This window comes from Melitaea cinxia, chromosome 22, assembly GCF_905220565.1.
Source record: "Melitaea cinxia chromosome 22, ilMelCinx1.1, whole genome shotgun sequence".
Classification (NCBI taxonomy): Eukaryota; Metazoa; Arthropoda; class Insecta; order Lepidoptera; family Nymphalidae; genus Melitaea; species Melitaea cinxia.
The window spans coordinates 10,800,499-10,820,721 of record NC_059415.1 but is presented as its reverse complement, the minus strand read 5'-3'; the positions used below and the strand labels follow the sequence as shown (position 1 = coordinate 10,820,721).

Below are 20,223 nucleotides of genomic sequence, written 5' to 3'. Positions count from 1 at the left end.
ATAGTTGAAGTCAGTTTTTGAAGTAAACTTCTTTAGAATCGTTGTGATTGAAACTCGGTGAGACGAAAATGCATCACGATAAAGAAACAAACACAAAAATGTATAGGAAAGAATGAGATAGAATACATTACACAGTATTTCATACCCTCAGTGAAAAAACCTCTCGTAGGCTATTTTTTTTTTTTTGAAGTTTTACTTCAGCCGTGTGTGAATTGCACACACACAACTTTTTTTGCAAGCACACATATTAAAGTCACGTTTAATAAAACAGTAAACCAAAGATACAATAGCTAAATACACCATGTGCGTTTCTTATCAGATTGAGTCAGTTACAAAACAGCAATATTAAAAACCGCAACTGAATTTCACGTAGTGAAGACATAGCCTTATGTATTTGCATACTTGTAGCCGAGAGCGTCATTCGCCTAACGTTATTACCCTAGCTTCTGTATTACGTTGGCTATACTGAATGCTAATATTATGGAGCTGAAGACTTTGTTTATTTGCTTGTACGAACTAATCTCGTGAACGACCCGTTCTATAAAAAAAATAGTTTTTAAACTGACGTAAATTGTAACAGGCTGTAAAATGTCAAGTTGTGTCTAATAGATGTGGAGAGTAGTTGTAATCGTATTTTTTAGATTTTTCTATTATTTAAAATATGATTTTTGAATTTGAAATGGCTGGAGTTTCGGAAAAAATCGAAAAAAAGACCTCTTTTTATACGAATAGAATATTAAATTTCACTTAATCTGATCGAAAGAGCTACTAAACAGATGTACCGTTAAAAAAAAGTGCGTGCTTACAAAATACATAGGTCCGAAGTGAAACTTCTTTGGCAAACTAATTTTTGAGTCTCGTTTATATTTATATAAACCTAAAGCTTTAGATTTCCGTTCCAGCGCCATCGACAAAACGTTGCCGATTCATCAAAACGTTGCTGTTTCATCCGTAAAAAATTTACCCTCATGCGCTTAAAGAAGTCTCACTTCAAAAAAAAAAAACAAGATATAAAATACAATGATACGACTTGTATATGATATGAAAATTAATTATAAAATGAGGTTAGAGTCCGAGTTTGTACAAACTCAATATTGTGGAAAAGAAACTATAAATGTGACTGAAAGCCAGGAGGGTAGTCCATAATATAATCTCAGTAAGTAAGACCTTTATTAATAGCGTTTGGCGAAGTCCTTTTCTTTATTATAAGTATAGTCTTAATAACTGTCAGACGAACATTATCAATAAATGATATACCAGTTTTACCGAATGAAAGTAATATTTATTTATTTTGTTTATTTTAAAATTTATTTTACAATATATTGGAAAGATGCACAAAAGGTTGGTTTATGTCTATAAAAATTCTTCTCTACAGGTTTTCTAGGTGTCTACTTAATTTAGGTACTAGTGGATTGAACAGATTTTCTCTTGACTTTGTCGCTCTGTGATACAAGAACAAGAAGGATGTTAGATTTTAGATACTTATTATTTGAAGAATTAGAAGTTTAATTTCGTAGAAATTTAACGTCATCAATATAAACCCATAAATAAAAAGAAATTATCATTTAAATTAATTATACTCCGGATGTCAAGGGCGTTTATTTTCTGCTTTGAGTTTTGCATATTTTTTTTTTGAGTTATTTATCCAGAATTTTTAAATAAACAAATATGTAATATACCGCCAAATATTAAATATAAAACTGTTTTCTTAAAATGTTACCACGAGTCAATACAAGTAATAAAATTGTACGAACGTATGTCAACTCAGAAATGTTTATTCAACCACTTATTCCCTATCGGATATTATAATAAAAATACACCTATCCCTCATAAACTTCGCCGCAGGCGGTCGGTAATATATGTAAATTAGAAGGTAAAATAATTTCTTTGTGCAACTTGTATTCCAGTCTAAAATATCTCCTTTTAAATAAAACTGCTCATTTGAATATTCTACAAGATTGTTTATATAGAAAAACCATTTATAGCACTTACATAGTTTATACTTTCAAGCTTATGACGGCTTAAGTATAATATAGGTACTATGTCCTACGTTTTCACTCGTAAATATATTTTTTATCTGCAACGATTTTTTTTTATCTTATGCCATCTGGTGTCGGCCGCGTAGAAATAGCACCACATTCTTTCTTCCCGTGGGGGTCGTAAAAGGCAACCGAGGGATAAACCTGGCTCAAAATCATCAGGGTCCTGGAGAATGAAAACTTTATTTGAAACCCGGAATGGGGTCTCCGTCAAGCATTCCTGGCAAAGCCTCTAAAATTCGAAAGACGCCTGCAGCCGAACTGGCTCCACACGTATCGACTCGTCGTTCCTGTGGGCCTAGCCAGTGAGGTCGAGAGGGTTCCTGAAGAGTATCCTAGGCGACACAGTGTCTGTCTGACACTGTCTAAATCGTCTGCAATAGACAGACTACGGCCAATGATGATGATGAATATATTTTTTTATACTAGGTCAACAAACAAGCGTACAGCTCACGTATAGTATGCAATTACCGTAGCTTAAAGATGCCTGTAACAGAATCATCGCAAGCGTGTTACCGACCTCTAACCATCCCTCCAGAAGCTCTGGTCACCTTACTCACCACAGGAACACAACAATACTTGAAAGCAGTATTATTTAACTATGATCGTCTGTAAGGTCAAGGTACTTCTCCAGTCGCGCTGTTCTAGATTTTGAGCAGGATATATCGTGTAGTGCCCTGTTACAACTTTATATTTCCATGTGTTATACTATTAGCTTTCAAAGAATAATGAATTTAGTATCCGCTAAATTATAATTTAAAAAGTTTTGATTCTATTTAAAAACATAGTTATTTATAATTAACATTTAAAATATTTTTATAATAAAATAATGCGATTGTTTTTCAAACTATTAATAATCGGATAAGCCAATTTTAATGATTAAACAAAATTGCTATGATTTTGATTTGTTAATAATTATTTAAATTACATCGTTTCGTTTTTTGTTGAATTATGTGTTTGTTATTTAATTTTATACGAATTTTATAATAATACATTGCCCGCGCGACTCTACTCGCTTTGTAAACAAAAATAAATCGCGGTAATGTAAGTACGAGCTTAACATTCGAACAATTGCACCCAATTGGATAGTTCTTTTTTAAATAAAACTTCTTTACGTCCGCTTGACTTTCGGAGTATACTCGTGACGAGAGCGTTACGAAAAGTGTGATCGGGTGAGGGGAACGGAGCAAGAGAGAGGTGCGAGCACACATTTTATTTCTTATACTCCTAACCAGCTACGTTTCGTATATCTACGACACAGTGCAGGCCCATTGTAGTATATTAGAAAACGTCGTAACGCCGTTGATAATGAGATGAAGATGGCGTTAGCAAAAACGTAACGCGGTCATTCGTTCAGTAGATTTTACTCCTTATATTTTTTTCATACCGGCCTTATATGAAAATCGTTTCTTAAGGAGTAAAGGCCAAAAAACTCCAATAATGGCGTATAGTTCCAATTAGATCTAGCCTAAGCTGTCACATGTACATCATTACAGCCTATACAGTCCACTGCTGGACGTAGGCCTCCACAGGTTTACGCCAAAAATAACGTGAACTCATGTGTGTTGCCCATAGTCACCACGCTGGGCAGGCGGGTTGGTGACCGCAGTACTGGCTTTGTCGCACCGAAGACGCTGCTGCCCATCTTCGGCCTGTGTGTTTCAAAGTCGGCAGTTGGATGGTTATCCCGCCACCGGTCGGCTTTTTAAGTTCCAAGGTAGTAGTGGAACTGTGTTATCCCTTAGTCGCCTCGTCTACCCACGGGAAGAGGGGGTGGCTAAATTCTTTACTACCGTCGCCACACAGTACACAATGTCTACATGTACACAATTTCACACAATTTGTATATTAATTATTATTATTATTTTTTTTGTTTCAGATAGATCTCATCTATTAAACGAAACAATTCTTCACAGGGCCTGTTTATAAGGTAATGTATATTGACAATATGCACGAAATAATGCAACAGTTTTAAATAAGCTACAATGTACTGTATTTTTAGGGTCCCGTACCTCAAAATAAAAAAATGGAACCCTTATAGGACCACTTTGTTGTCACTCTATCTGTCAAGACCCTTTTTCTCAGGAACGCGTGAAAGTATCAAGCTGAAATTCATATCAGGTCTACTGTCCCTTGGAGCTGTGAGAAAAATCAAACTTCTAAGCCAACGCAATTAAAATATTTACCCTACAAACTTTCGACTCTCGCAAGGGAATCAAAACCTACAGGGTACTCTTCCCGTAAACTCAGAATCTTGAAATGTGGTACGAAGCAACGTCTCATAGCACAGATAAAGGAAAAATTGCGAAAAGCATAAATTCTAGTTACATCATAATTATAATAAAAATAATTTTAATAATTTTGTTTCTACGGAACCCTCAGTGCATGAATCCGACTCGCACTTGGCTGTTTTTTTAATTCAATATTATTATTAAGATAGACTGTTAATTCTTAATCAATAATCTTTGTTGTTAATATACTTATACTGTGTTTTTAGATTTTTAAAAACTGTTTGAGACAGGGAACGTAATAAATATATCATCACTCATGATAAATGTTTTAATACTCGCAGGTCATAGCGATGTTTTTATTTATTTATTTTACTTATTAACTAAAGGATAACCAACAAAATTTAAATTCAAACAAAATTATTTGAAAGAGCCAACAAAACTACATGCTCTGATCAACCGAAATCAGTTTAAAGTCACACACACACACACACACACACTTCAGCCTATCGCAGTCCACTGCTGGACATAGGCCTCCCCAAGTTCGCGCCACACATCCCGGTCTTCCGCAATCCTCATCCAGCCTACACCGGCAATCTTACGTAGATCGTCGGTCCAACGGGCCGGAGGACGTCCCACACTGCGTTTGCCAAGACGCGGTCTCCACTCTAGGACCCGTCTACTCCAACGGCCATCGGTCCTGCGACACAGATGACCAGCCCACTGCCACTTCAACTTGCTAATTCTGTGGGCTATGTCGGTTACCTTCGTTCTCTCGCGGATAGTCTCATTTCTAATCCTGTCTTTGAGAGAGACCCCAAGCATAGCCCGTTCCATTGCACGTTGAGCGACTTTAAACTTGTGGACCAGTCCCTTGGTCAGTGTCCACGTCTCGGCTCCGTATGTTAATACAGGCAGGACGCATTGCTCGAAAACTTTTGTCTTCAAGCATTGCGGAATCTTCGAAGTGAAGACTCGACGGAGTCTGCCAAACGCCGCCCAGCCCAACCGAATCCTCCTATCGGCCTCCTTCTCGAAGTTGTTGCGGCCTAGTTGGATAGTATGGCCTAGGTAAATATAATCCTGAACAACTTCGAGAAGGGTACCATCGACCGATACCGGTATCGGTATGACTTGGTTGTTAAACATAACTTTCGTCTTATCCAAGTTCATACAGAGACCGACACGTCGGGAGGACTCGTTTAGGCCGGCCAGCATTTGGCCTAACTCATCCAGCGTCTCCGCAAAGATGACAATATCGTCGGCGAAACGAAGGTGAGAGATGAATTCACCGTTGACGTTGATGCCCCGTTCCCCCCAATCCAAGGTCTTAAAAACATCCTCTAGCGCAGTGGTAAACAGTTTCGGTGATATTACATCCCCCTGTCTTACCCCGCGCCGGAGGGAAATAGGTCTTGTTCTTTGGTCATTGACATGAACGGTCATCGTCGCCGCGTCGTACATAGATTTTAGTACCTCGATATATCGCCAGTCGATAGGACATCTCTGCAGAGAGTCCAGGACAACCCAGGTCTCGACGGAGTCGAAGGCTTTCTCGTAGTCCACAAATGCCATACACAGCGGTTGATTATATTCTTCCGTCTTTTGGATAATCTGCCGAACAGTATGGATGGTTTAAAGTCACAGCTTACAAATAATAATTTAAAATATTAATATTATTGATATATTTTTCAATTTATTGTCAATATTTTTTTTCTTTCTTTAATATGTATCATTTCTGTTTTTGGTGTACAATAAAGTGTATTATTATTATTATTATTATTTTTCATACTAAGTCCGATAATAAAGTATAAAGTAAGCTCTGTAAACAAACCTGGCAAAAATTAACAATCATTAGTTTAGCGAGGTCCAACAACAGCTATGAGAACTACAAACAAGCGAGGGTCAAAGGGTTTCTTGGTTTACAATTAATGTTTATAACGACGTGGGACCCAAGTTCGGTGCCTTGTTCGAACCTGTCTACATTTATATTCAGTTGGAGATTTAAGATGTTTAAGCTTTATTCACTAGTCATACCGCGTGGTTTTGTCCAAGCTGTTATTCAACGTTTCCAAACTTCTGGTGTGATTTAATTCTGGTCAGTTCATATTGCGTACTGGCTAATTTTTCTAACAGCTAACGTTAAAACGCAATTTTTTTCCTGAATATCTATACTAATGTTGTAAAGCTGAAAAGCTTGTTTATTTAAAGCCCGCTAACCCAGGAACTCTAGTTGTAGATATATGAAAAATATTGTTGTGTTGGTTATCCCATTCACCGAGGAAGGCAATAGGGTGTTTTCCTCATATTATGCATGTGAAACCGCGGTGCACAGCTAGCATATACATAAACGTTGCTATTACAATAATTAACAACTGAAGTTACGCGCGTACATATATTACAGGCATTCAATTCTGTTTATCGTTATTAACCCCCTTATCCCCCCCCCCCCCCCCGTAACTTGATATGCACACAAAATTTAATGAAAATCGGTCCAGCCGTTTCGAAGGAGTATTGTAACTAACATTGTGACACGAGAATTTTATATATAAGACGAGCTGCCCGATCAGACTTCTGTCTCTCAAAAGTTAATAGTAATTTTTTTATTTATTATTATTTTTTTTCACATTAAAACTTTTCGTTGGAACATACAAAAAATAAATCAGTCGAATTGTTCAAGCCATTCTCGAGTTATGCGCCTAGCAACATCTTTTTTGATTTATAATTATATATATTATATAATAATTATAAATCAAAAAAGATGTTGCTATAAAAACAAACATTAACTTTGATAATAGTCGAGAATAAATGGTTCCGCGTTAACATAAGAGAAAATAACAAGGAAATCCGCTAGAAATATCTCATTAATATTGATTTCCTTAATATAGCGTCGTTTTTCATCAATTATTCGTGCTATAAGCAGCTTTAAATTGCTTTTCTTGCACCGGTTTTATAATACTAGCTGCGCCCTATTGTTTCGCCCGTGAGATTGAGAAAAAAATAAACTATAGCCTCGGTAAATGGGCTATCCCAATATAATATGGCAATTTATATTTATAATATGGCAATTTCAATTCGAACCACTAGTTCCTGAGTATTCTAGCTAAAAAAACAAACAAACAAACTTTTCAGCTTTATAATCTATAATATATATAAAAGCGAAAGGTCACTCACTCATCACGAAATCTCCGAAACTATAACACCTACAAACTTGAAATTTCGCAGGTAGGCTCCTTATAGGACGTAGACATCCGCTAAGAACGGATTTTACGAAACTCGACCCCTAAGGGGGTAAAACGGGGGTTGCAAGTTTGTATGAAAGTCCTATGTTTTTGAAGTAGGAGACTTGAAATTTAAAATATATGCTCTATAGATGATGAAAAGGTGTTCAAATAATGTATCTTTAGAAATCAACTCCCTTTTGGGGTTAAAACGGGGGATGGTAGGTTGACTCACTCATCACAAAATCTCCGAAACCATAACACCTACAAAATTGAAGTTTGGCAGGAAGGCTTCTTATAAAGCGTAGACATTCGTTAAGAACGGATTTTACGAAATTCGACCCCTAAAGGGGTAAAACGGGGGTTTAAAGTTTGTATGAAAGTCCTATGTGTTTGAAGTAAGAGACTTGAAATTTAAAATATTCGCTCTTTAGATGGTGAGAAGGTGTCCAAATAATGTATCTTTAGAAAGCAACTCCCTTTTGGGGTTAAAACGGGGGATGGTAGATTGATTCACTCATCACGAAATATCCGGAACTATAACACCTACAAACTTGAAATTTAGCAGGTTGGTTCCTTATAAGACGTAGACATGCGCTAAGAACTGATTCTACGAAACTCGACCCCTAAGAGGATAAAACGGGGGTTAGAAGTTTGTATGAAAGTCCTATGTTTTTGAAGTAAGAGACTTGAAATTTAAAATGTACGCTCTTTAGATGATGAGAAGGTGTCCAAATAATGTATCTTTAGAAATCAACTCCTTTTTAGGGTGAAAACGGGGGATGGTAGATTGACTCCCTCATCACGATATCTCCGAAACTATAACACCTACAAACTTGAAGTTTGGCAGGTAGGCTCCTTATAAGGACGTAGACATCCGCTAAGAACGGATTTTACGAAACTCGACCCCTAAGGGTGTAAAACGGGGGTTGCAAGTTTGTATGAAAGTCCTATATTTTTGAAGTAAGAGACTTGAAATTTAAAATGTGTGCTCTATAGATGATGACAAGGTGTTCAAATAATGTATCTTTAGAAATCAACTCCTTTTTAGAGTGAAAACGGGGCATGGTAGGTTGACACCCTCATCACGAAATCTCCGAAACTATAACACCTACAATCTTGAAATTTGGCAGGAAGGCTCCTTATAGAACGTCAACATTCGCTAAGAACGGATTTTACGAAATTCAATCCCTAAGGGAGTAAAACGGGGGTTGGAAGTTTGTGTGAAAGTCCCATGTTTTTGAAGTAAGAGACTTGAAATTTAAAATGTAAGCTCTATAGATGGTAAAAGGATGTCCAAATAATGTATCTTTAGTAATCAACTCCTTTTTGGAGTTAAAACGGGGGATGGTAGGTTGACTCCCTCATCACGAAATTTCCGAAACTATAACACCTACAAACTTGAAATTTGGCAGAAAGGCTCCTTATAGGGCGTAAACATTCGCTAAGAGCTGATTTTACGAAACTCGACCCCTAAGGGGATACAAAGGGGGTTGCAAATTTTTGTGAAAGTCCCATGTTTTTGAAGTAAGACACTTCAAATTTAAAATGTATGCTCTATAGATGGTAGAAAGGTGACCAAATAATGTGTCTTTAGAAATCAACTCTCTTTTGGAGTTAAAACGGGGAATGGTATGTTGACTCACTCATCACAAAACATCCGAAACTATAACACCTACAAACTTGAAATTTGGCGGGTAGGTTCCTTATAGGGCATAGACATCCGGGCATAGATTTAACGGAAATCGATCCCTAAGGGGATAAAACAGGGGTCGGAAGTTTGTATAAAAGTCTTATGTTTTTGAAGTAAGAGACTTATATAAAATATATGCTTAAAATATATGCTCTATAGATAGTGAAGAGGTGTTCAAATAATGAATCGTAATCTATATATATAAAAGCAAAAGGTCACTAACTCACTCATCGCGTAAACTCAAAAACCGCTGGATGGTCTATCCATCCAGGTTGGACAAAGATAAAATTTGGCATGGAGGTAGATTATAGTTAGCAGACGTCCGCTAAGAACGGATTTTACGATATTCCACCGCTAAGGGGGTTTAATTGGGGTTGATAGTTTGTATGAAACATATACAGCCTGAAAATAAAACTAAAAAGTGGTGTATAGAGATGTTTTATAAAAATAACTATTAAATTATACTAAATTGTGCCTTTTAAAAAGTTACTCAGTTTGATAAACATTTCAAGTTACTGAAATAAAAAAATTATTTACGTTAAACATCTGAATAGTAATGCATATCTTCATAACCATGCGGACGTAGTCGCGGGCAACAGTTAGTGTATTATAAAACAAAGTCCCCAAAAGTGTATGTGATCGATTCGCTCAAAATCTACTGAACGGATTTTCATGCGGTTTTACCATTGGAGAGAGGTCTCCACCATTGGCAAGAGGAAAGTTTACGGAACGGCTAAACCGATTTTGATGAGAGTTTCACTGGAAGTTTGCCGGGAAACCTTTGTGACAAACTAATTTCAACGCGGGCGAAGCCGCGGGCACAGCTAGTATTAGTATATATATAAAGGAATATATTCCTTTGAGTTTATATATTTGTATAGTACCTTTTTTATAGCGGTACTAATACGTATTGTTTTATAAAGAGATTTTTGACACCATAACAGTCACATCTAAAAGAAATATTTAATTTTAATTTTATGTATAGGAATTGGTAAATAGCTTTGTGTTAAATGCTGTTATATCTATGTGCTGTGTTAAATGTCGTTTCTTTGTTTTTTCAGGTAGGTTAAGGGTTTTTATCTTTGTTTTTTCAGAGCAACATATTGTATAATTTTTCAACTAATGTCTTATATATATAAAAATAATGATTATTACCTACACAAAATGATGTCAAAACTTTATTTCCGAGAAGGACTCCTTAATAACACAAAGGATTTGATACTTTTTTTTATTATGGATAAATTCCTTTTTAATCGACTTCAAAAAAAAGGAGAAGATTCTCAATTCGACTGTATTTCTTGTACACCATGTGGTCGCATTTAATTTTGATTAAGATCAAACGTACTTTTTAGCTAACCTTAATAATGTGTATATAATTAATTATTTATTTTTAGACCGCCTACGTTTTATTACTTGTCGATGTTAATTGAAGCTTTAGTTTTAAATTAATCACATCATTGTTATTAAGTACCAAATAGCTTACAAAGACTTCATACTTCCGATATATAAATTTAAATAAAAAATAACACAAAATATTATCGACGCCATTTAAGCACACTGGATGAAACTGTTCAAAATAATAATTTCCCGCACCGTTATTCAGAATTATATAATCATGATTTATGTCTATTTTTAATGACAAGTTATTGTTATATTTTTTTTTTCTTATAACTATAAATTTGAACAGAAACGGTAGTATCTTTTGATAATATAATTGACGGATTGAATGATTTTATAAATCTAACGGATGGCGTCATTAAATTGTTCAATCAATCTCGAATGAATTAGGTCTCGGCAGGACGTTAACCCGAGGAAGAAGGATTACACCGCTGGACAAAAAAAAATATAGAAAATGGATTTAAAAAAATATCAAGACTCATTACATTTATATAGTCATGTCAATAATGTCACTCATTGTTACTTTTTTGACAGCACAGACACAAAATGTAAATCAAAAATACTTTTTATTAAAGTAAAATAAGTCTAATAACATCGCTCTGATGTAGTGATGCGTGTACCGTGTATTCGCTCAAACATCGGTGATTTCGAGTTCTATTTACGTTAGGGATAGATATTTGTATTGTGCAAATATTTCTTTCGAGTCTGGATATCGGACCTTGTGGGTCTCCCCACCGTGCCTCGTAGAGCAGGTTAAATTATCGGTCCTGGTTATTATTATAGACTCTCGATAGCCATCCGTGGTGGATTAAGCTCCGATTCATCTCCTACATGGGGAAAGAAGCTTATGCCCAGCAGTGGGATGTTACAGGCTGAATCAATTAATAAATGAAGTGTAAAAAAAACTAATGACCGCAATATAGATCACAAATAAATATTAGAAAATAATTTAAAAATAATACCCACAAAAAAAATCGATAAACGTATACCCAGAGATTTTTTTTAATTTTGAAGTCATAATAGTGCAATGACGCCGAAAAACAGAGCGCAAAATTTATCCTTTTATGTGTCATTTAAATTATAATCTTTAAGTATTACATATAAATGTAATATTATAATAATAATTCGAAGACAAGTCGCTTAAAAATAAATTAAATCAACAATCAGTGACCCCTTTAAAACCGAGTAAAACCACGACGAACATATAGTTATATTTTGCGTACACCTATCCTGAGCTGTACGTATACTCGTACGGAACGTCAAGTCCGCGTCAAATAACGGTTGGACCTGTCCACAGACGGACAAACCAGATATTGCATAATTATAACAGCGGTAACATGCACAAGTTTATTACCTTACATTTGTGCGATTGCGCAATTTGTACACTTACGTGCGATATTAACGTGTATATTTCATTTTTTTTTTATTTCCTCTTACAAAAATATTGTTCACAATAAATAGTTCTAATTTAAAATTAAATAAATTAATGAACGTTAGGTGGATCAAGAATAAATCCTATTATGTATTTTCATTATAGACTTAATTATTTAGGACGTAGGGCATAGTAGCATTGGCGTACCCACAGTGGGGTAAAGTGGGGCTTTTTTTGAGCTAACAATAGATATTTTTGATTTTAATATGGAAACGTTTGATACGTTTAGATAAAACCGCAAGACATTATTAAGTTGTGTAGATATATAAGTCAATATAAGAGAATAGTTGCAGTAAAAAAAATTATTTTTCCACCCATTTGCCTCACCTAGGGTGCCTGTACAAAATTCTGGGCACGCCTATGCAAAGCAGGATATATCTTGCTCAAAATCTAGTACAACTCGACTAAAGAAGTACTTCGACCTTATAGAAGATCACAGCTAAATATAGAGAAAAAAGCGGGACCACTACAAACTGCGCTAACGGACTAGTTAATCTTAAACATATTAAATTTTTTAAGTAAATCATAAAAAAATCAGGATTTTACAATGTAACTTACAATTTTCTTAACAAAAAAAAAAGAATATTTAAAAAAATACATGTACTTACACATGCCCGCTAGTGTACTCCTACTAACGGTCGAACCTGTCCGCACAATATCTCAAAGTTACCCGTCATTTCGCATAATATCACTGACAGCGGTAACTTGCTTCTCAGGTATGACATAAGAAAAAAATACTAACAAACACATTTTATTTAAGACTAAGTTCAAAGATCGACATCTATACAAATAAATAAAATTGGAGTGTCTGTTTGTAATATTAAAAATAACATTTTTTACAATTTTTGTCTGTCTATCTGTCTGTTTGTTTGTTCTGGCTAATCTTCTGGCTTTGAAACGGCTGGACCGATTTTGACGAGACTTTCACTGGCAGATAGCTGATGTAATAAGAAGTAACTTAGGCTACAGTTATTTTAGAAAATTATTGATTTTATAACTCTGCGAACTGAACAATAACTTTTTGGTTAAGTTCCACGCGGACGAAGTAGCAGGCACAGCTAGTTCATAATATCACTATCAACTGCAGTTTAATTTTAGTCTATTTCTATTTACACGTTTTTTTTTTACATTTATACAAAAAGTAAAAAAAAAATCAAGTAATCAAACCAAAATATTCAAGTCACGTTAGTTACTAAACGCAGTCTTGACAAATCTCGCTCTAAATGTCTGATAATATAATTACCTATATTACGTATATTTTATTTATACACAGTTATTGTTGTTGTTACAGTAAATGGCTCATTTTTTTTCACTTTTTTTTAAACAGTAAATACCAGCATACATTATCTAAATACTTGTAACGTTAAAATTTGTAATTGTAACCTTCAAATCTACACTCTTTAAAGAGAAGCCTAGGTTAAACTACTGTTACCGATAGTCAAATCAAAATACAGACATGTACATAATTATGAACTTAATTTAATTTATACAAAATAACTATACAACACAGCGTATATATATATACACGTTGTTATATAGTTAACAAGATACTACCGCTAAATAATGCAGAAGCTAAGAATAGAAGCCAAGATATTCAATAGCCCAACTATAAAGAAAAGTTATCAAACATAAGTAACTTTAGATGAAGTAACTTCAATAACAAATACGAGTATGACATCAACAAATACTGAGCCCACGCATTATTATCATTTACATAATCTTTCGCTGATAATATTTGTCTGTACGAGGTTTTTATCATAATACGGCCTGTTTTACCCATTGTCTATAAAATTTATTCCGCACATAAGTTAGGAATTGTATTATTGTAACAGCAAGAAGCATAATAAGCCATTAGAGCCAGTTTCACTTAAATTAATAAACTACAAATTTTAGGTTCATAATTGCGAATAAAAATAATCTATAAATAAATTGGAATTCGATTTTGAATTAGAAAAATACTCCTTTAACTTTAATCGTTTTGTTATCGTCATACGTCAAACAGCGTTAACAGCAAACGGTGTAACCTTATTGTTCAGCAATTAAAATACAATAAATAACACTCTAGCATCATTATTTATATATTATATAAATAGTGAAATGGAAAACACAAAGCCAGTTATTAAACTCTTTTAATGATATATTGAACAAAATTGTTACTTGTGAAATATAATTCTATATTTGTATTAAAATTACACTTATTAAAATTTACAATGTTGCAAGATTTCTAAGGAAAGTTGGTTATTAAATAAATGTTACCACTGTTTCACTCTCTCTTACCTTTCAATGAGTATTTGTTTCATTCGTACAACGGATGTTTCTAGTTACAGAAGCAAATCCTTGAAACAATCTCACGTATATTATGTCAACGTATTATGATTATAAAAAAATAATAATAATAATAATAATTTTAATTTGTAACGTCACACAAACAACGTGACACAAAGGTTACTTTTGTTGAGTTAAATTAATAATAATAATAATAATAGTAATTTTAACACACCACACGCTGCATTTACTTGGTTTTGACCCGTAAATGCAGAAAAACCAGCCAAAGGCTGAGAAAAAAAAAATACCAAAAGTAATAATAATAAAAACTCTTTATTGTACACCAAGAGTGAGCAAAATTACAAAAATAAAAACAGGAGATAAGTACAAAAGGCGGCCTTATCGCTAATGAGCGATCTCTTCCAGGCAACCTTTGGGTAAAGGAAATGGTATATGTGTAGACAGTTTAGGTGGTTAAATTATTTTGTAACTATTAGTGTTGCCCAAATTCAGTCTTGGTCTTGCAGTCTTGGTCTTGTTCTTGCGTTTTTGCAAGACCAAGACCAAGAACAAGACCGCGTATTTTTAGCAAGACCAAGACCAAGACTGACCGTGCAAGACTTGAGCAAGAACAAGACATAGCCTGCAAGACTCTTGCGTCTTGCAGCTAGGACTTAGCGCTATTTCACTGAGTTAGAGAGAGTTAGGTGTAACAGTTCGGTGTATAGGTAGGTACGCTTAGGAATTCTATGAGACGCAAAAAACTGTATCAAAGAATATGAAAAACTGGACCTATGCGCATTACGACTAATACCATAAACATAGCGAATAAAAAAATATCTATTAAAATCAAACTGAGTGCATGCATAGTTATGTTTTAACCATCGGCACTTTGATAATGCGGCATCAAAGGTTTTGTACTTACTTCTCAAAGAAATTTGCCGCTTTTCGGAAGTACATGGTTATGATACACGCGCCGGCGGCTTCTTTTGAAATCTAAAACAATCGTTGCCGCCACGCCGAAATCATAACATTTGACACTATTTGATTGCCGCCATAGGGCGTAAAAAAAAAAAAATTGATCTAAAGTATCATAACCTAATGATAAAGCTGTTGATTTGTGTTGTATTTTATTTTTTATTCAAATAAATGATAAATCGTAAAACTCTTTTATTAAATTTCTTATAAGTTGAGGGTTCAATCTCTTTCTAGACAGATAAGTATTGTTCTTTAAAATACAGTCAAGTTATTGTAATTAATTTGTTTTTTTACATGTTTTAGCAAATGTAAGCTTATAAATCATAAATGTTTATTAAGAAACAGTTACTTCCATGGAAAACGACATATAGGTCAGTTGATTTTTCGAATTTCTTATCAAATCTTCAGTTATTTATTAATCTGCTTGATCTTTACTATGGCTATGTTAATTCAAGCTCACAATGTTCCAATTCTAATACGTTTTTCTAAGATTTAAAGTAAACTTTAATAAATAGTAATAGACTAATAGGTAATTGCAAGACTTGCAAGACTCTTGCTGCAAGACCAAGACCAAGACCAAGACTGGGAGCGCAAGACCAAGACCAAGACCAAGACCAGGTGTATTGGCGCAAGACCAAGACCAAGACTGGCTAAGTCTCGTCTTGTTCTTGCATTTGGGCAACACTAGTAACTATAATAGCTGACTTGTCTTGCGAGCAAACGAACGAGTAAGTTTATGTAATCATTATGTTTTCTAAAAATTTACTAATTTTCTTATATATATTATATTATATTTTTTTTCCGTTAGAATTTTTAAAAACTTTCAGAAAAAATAATATAAGTTTATTTTATTTATATAGATGAAATAGAATAGAAAAGCTCGTTAAGTATGATCATGATAATCACAAAACTTGGTTGATGGCTGTAAAAGAAGTAATTATGATCCACAAAAGCGTGACAATTACGGCAAATGTCAAATATTTTGATTAAATCGAATTTAGCGCGGGAAACATTCAGTAGATAAAAAAATTTAAAAAGAAAAAAGTAATCGAAAAATTATATTTTTAATTTTAATTAAAATGGTTATTATACTTATTGAGTAATAATAACAGATAGTTATTTTTAGCAAGAACATATTGCAAAACAGGAACAAGAATAACCAGACTGTTGTAAGCATTAACAGAAGAATGATAATAATCAAGATGCCGCTTTTTCTGGCACAAAGATGTCAATGTTTTAATATCTATAAATGCGTTACAGCTAATAATAGCAACTAATTAAAAACAGGTTCAAAGATACAATATGCTTATATATAAATTTATTATCTTTTTTTGTTTTATTTTTTCTCCTTCTTCTTAATTAAATACTTCTTGTTTGCCTCGCTATATAAAACATTTACTCATGATAATGGGTTTGACTGGAAGAAATCTCTTTCAGAGATAAGTCCACCTTTGCCATAAACCTTATTATTATTTTATGTTTCTTCTTTTATTTTTGAGTGCAGTAAAGTATTATAATATATATGCTGTTGTATTTCACATATTTATACAAAAAAAATATATAAAAAAACAAGCAATCTATTGCACATTAATAATAATTAATCCCCGAAATGTTACGCGTATAACTTCCAGACGACTTTACCTAATGGGTTATTTTTTTCTTTGTATTTGTTAATGTCATCAAAAATCTTGATTTTTATGATAGAAAAAACGAGTGTGTTTTAGACCACACGGCTGAAGTAAAACTTTCCATCTTCACTAACTTATATCTCCCTGTCAACTTCCTTTTGTCTCACTCGATCACACTTGTCGTGACCCTCTCGTCACGCGTTCACCAGAGGACTCCTCAAGTCAAGCGTGCGTAAAGAATTTATACTTCAATATTTTTTTTTTTTTTTTTTTATTTTTTTTTTTGAAGTAACCTATATATTCGCCCGGTCAGATAGTATCTTATAAATTTTATCTACAACATTATACTTTTAAACATAATTTTAGAATAAACACGAACCTAATGACTTTAAAATCAAAGAAGAATAGACGTAAAAATATTCTTAAATTGGAATCATTTAAACGGTATAATATAAATATTTTAAAACGCATTAAGGTCATTTCTTATCTCTTGTAATATAATAAATTTTATAGGTTTTTCTTTGTTCGATTATCTAAATGCGCTAATTTTATGAAGACCTTTTTAGATCTGATTAATGCTTTTTTTTCTTTCGGAGTTAACTCCTTAAGAAACAATATAAGATCCGTGATAAAATATATCGGGAGTGAAATCGTGTAATGCTTTACAGCGCTTTGAGCTTTTTATGCAAAACTAGCTGCCTGGACAGACTTCGTTCTGTCAAAAGTTGATAGCAATTTTTTTTTTTTTTCTATTTAAACCTTCCGTGGAACATACAAAAAAATAAATTAGCCGAATTTCTCTAGCCATTCTTTAGTTATGCGCATAGCAACATTCATTTTTATTTATAAAGATATAGGTATAACAGTATACCAGCTTTATTGTACCGATACGCGTAGCCAGCGTCATATTATGTTTTGATTTTAGAATTTTTTAAGCAAAGAAGAAAGTTCTCTATTTCACTGAATTTTTTATGTGTGTTACCTCAAAACTTTTTACTGGATGCACCGATTTCGATGATTATTTTTTTAATCAAAAGTTGGTACTTGTTATGTTGTGTTATTTAAATTAAATCGAGAACCGACCAGTACTTTTTGAGTTATTTCTAATAATGCTTATTTACTTGTCTATTTTTACGTTGGCGAGTAAACACAATATTTTATATGTTAGAAAGCCTGTTTACTAAAGAAGAATATGCTATAAAGCATATCGACCCTTAGATCTGAGTTGTAGTCATGGATAGCGAGAGTCGCCTATAGTCTATTCGCGTTAAGGAAATAGTGACTCATCGCTCTCTATTAGCTTAGCCACGCTCCTTGTCTAACTAAATATATAAATATATAAATCTTGTGTCACGATATGTATATATGTATATATGTAACTTTGTCCAATTTAAAATATAGGCTATATTTTATTTTGATTAATGATCGCGATATATTCATTGCAAAATTAAAAAAATACGACACGAAGTTCGCCAGGTCAGCTAGTGATATAATAAAAACGACTTATGCGTTAATTACTATTGTCTATCTACCTGTTTGAATCTGTATTTGGTTACCTAATTGCTTGTTTGTGTACTCTTAGTATGAAAAACGGGTGATTAAACTAAGGATTTAAAAAAAGTAGTAATAAACGAGAACGCATGCTAAGATAACTTAAATGGTAAAGAACACGATGTTCTAATTTTTTACAATTTGATTTGTTAAGGACGATGATGATGATTTTTTATTGACTTAAAATAAGGAGAAGTTCCTCAATTCAACTGTATTTTCTTATATATTTTACCTCATAACTTATTAGTTGTGGAACCAATTTGGAATGCTCTTTTTCTTTCGAGCTCGTGCTTGTGTGATCGATGATCATTAAAAAAAAGGACTTATGTACTAAGTACGCACATAAGAAGTTATACTTCATTGGCTAGCTAACTTCACGTTGCTAACTTCTTCTCCGTTAACTAACTTCAGGGTATCGGTTTTTTGCGTGTGCTCGCATCGTATAAATTTCCTCTCATCATTTTTCCCTAACACGTCAAAAGAAGTACGATCAAGAATCACGAAGAAGAACGATCAAGAATCACGAAGAAGAACGTTCTGACGAGTAATTTTTAAGCTATAAATAATGCGTATTGTACTATACTTGTTGATGTAAACTGTAATCATTTTTTTATTATTATTTGAAAACAAACACTTACCTTAACGCGAATAAATTACAGTCCCTTACAAAGATGTTAAGAAACAACTTTTTTACCCAACAGGAAGTGAACTGGACCCACCGTTATATATTGAGTACCCGTTGGAGGCTGCATCTCTTCTAATTGAAATGAATTCTTTATGGTGACGCGTAAACTATTGATAAAACTCGTTTTTTTGATAAATTACTTTGAACCGCGGAAAGTTCGATGTCGACAGTAAATGATGATTTGAATAGAAATTATATGAAAGTTTATCGATTTCGCAACGATGACAGAATAATTTTATTATATTAGTAAATTTTGATATTCTATAATTTACTGCTTTAAAAACAAATAAAAAAAATATTTTGGTATTTCTGTCTCTATTTTTTATTATGGTATATCTCTTTTGGGTAGAATCTTTATTAGTATAATAAAATTAGAATATTGATAGTTTGATCACTCATAGTTCAAGATCTGAGTGTCCCATTAGTAAAAGATGTTTCGGAGTAATTCAGCGTGTTTATCAATAAATAATATCAATAAATGAATTCTGCCTGTATTTTACACTTCTGGGCATAGGCCTCTTTCTACATGTAGGAGAAGGATTACAGCTTACTCCACCACGCTGCACCATTGGGGCTTGGCGGCGGATATATTCCCTGCTATGAGTAACGATCGCTATCTGGTATTTATGATTACATCCAGGATAGACAGCTTCACGTGTTTTCCGAGATCCCTAAAAACAAACATCCAAACTGATACGAAATATTCGTACAAATAACCATCCCGAGCGGGAATCGATCCCGCAAACTGTCGACGTTTTAAGCGATTCGCACCACTACACCAAAGCGTTTGTTGTTATAATTAACGTATAATATGTCAATTATTAATAATTAGTACATTCAAAACCGCTAGAATCTCGTAGTTTTGTACAAAAAAATAATCATTGTAGGCTATTACTAACTGTTCATCCTTTGTCTAAATTGTAATGTGAATGTTTCAAACATTTTCAAATGTAAATAAAATCCGTTACTTGACCGCTCAATTAACTCTTATTAGGGGCGTGAAATTAAAAGTACTATTGTTTGACGCCATTTTGTTTCTGATTTATTTAGGTGAACTTGTATGACAATTGTCATTTGTTTGTGTGGTTGAAATTTAACTTTTTTT

General features: G+C 33.6%; 1 protein-coding gene across 1 annotated transcript in view; it reads left to right on the top strand.

The window, feature by feature from the left end:
• The first annotated feature begins 3,916 nt into the window (after positions 1-3,916).
• LOC123664662 overlaps positions 3,917-20,223 on the top strand; it is a 30,898-nt gene continuing 14,591 nt past the window's right edge. The window contains exon 1 of the mRNA XM_045599179.1: positions 3,917-3,969. The gene's annotated coding sequence lies outside the window, so the exon portion shown is untranslated. The remainder of the gene's footprint in view (positions 3,970-20,223) is intronic.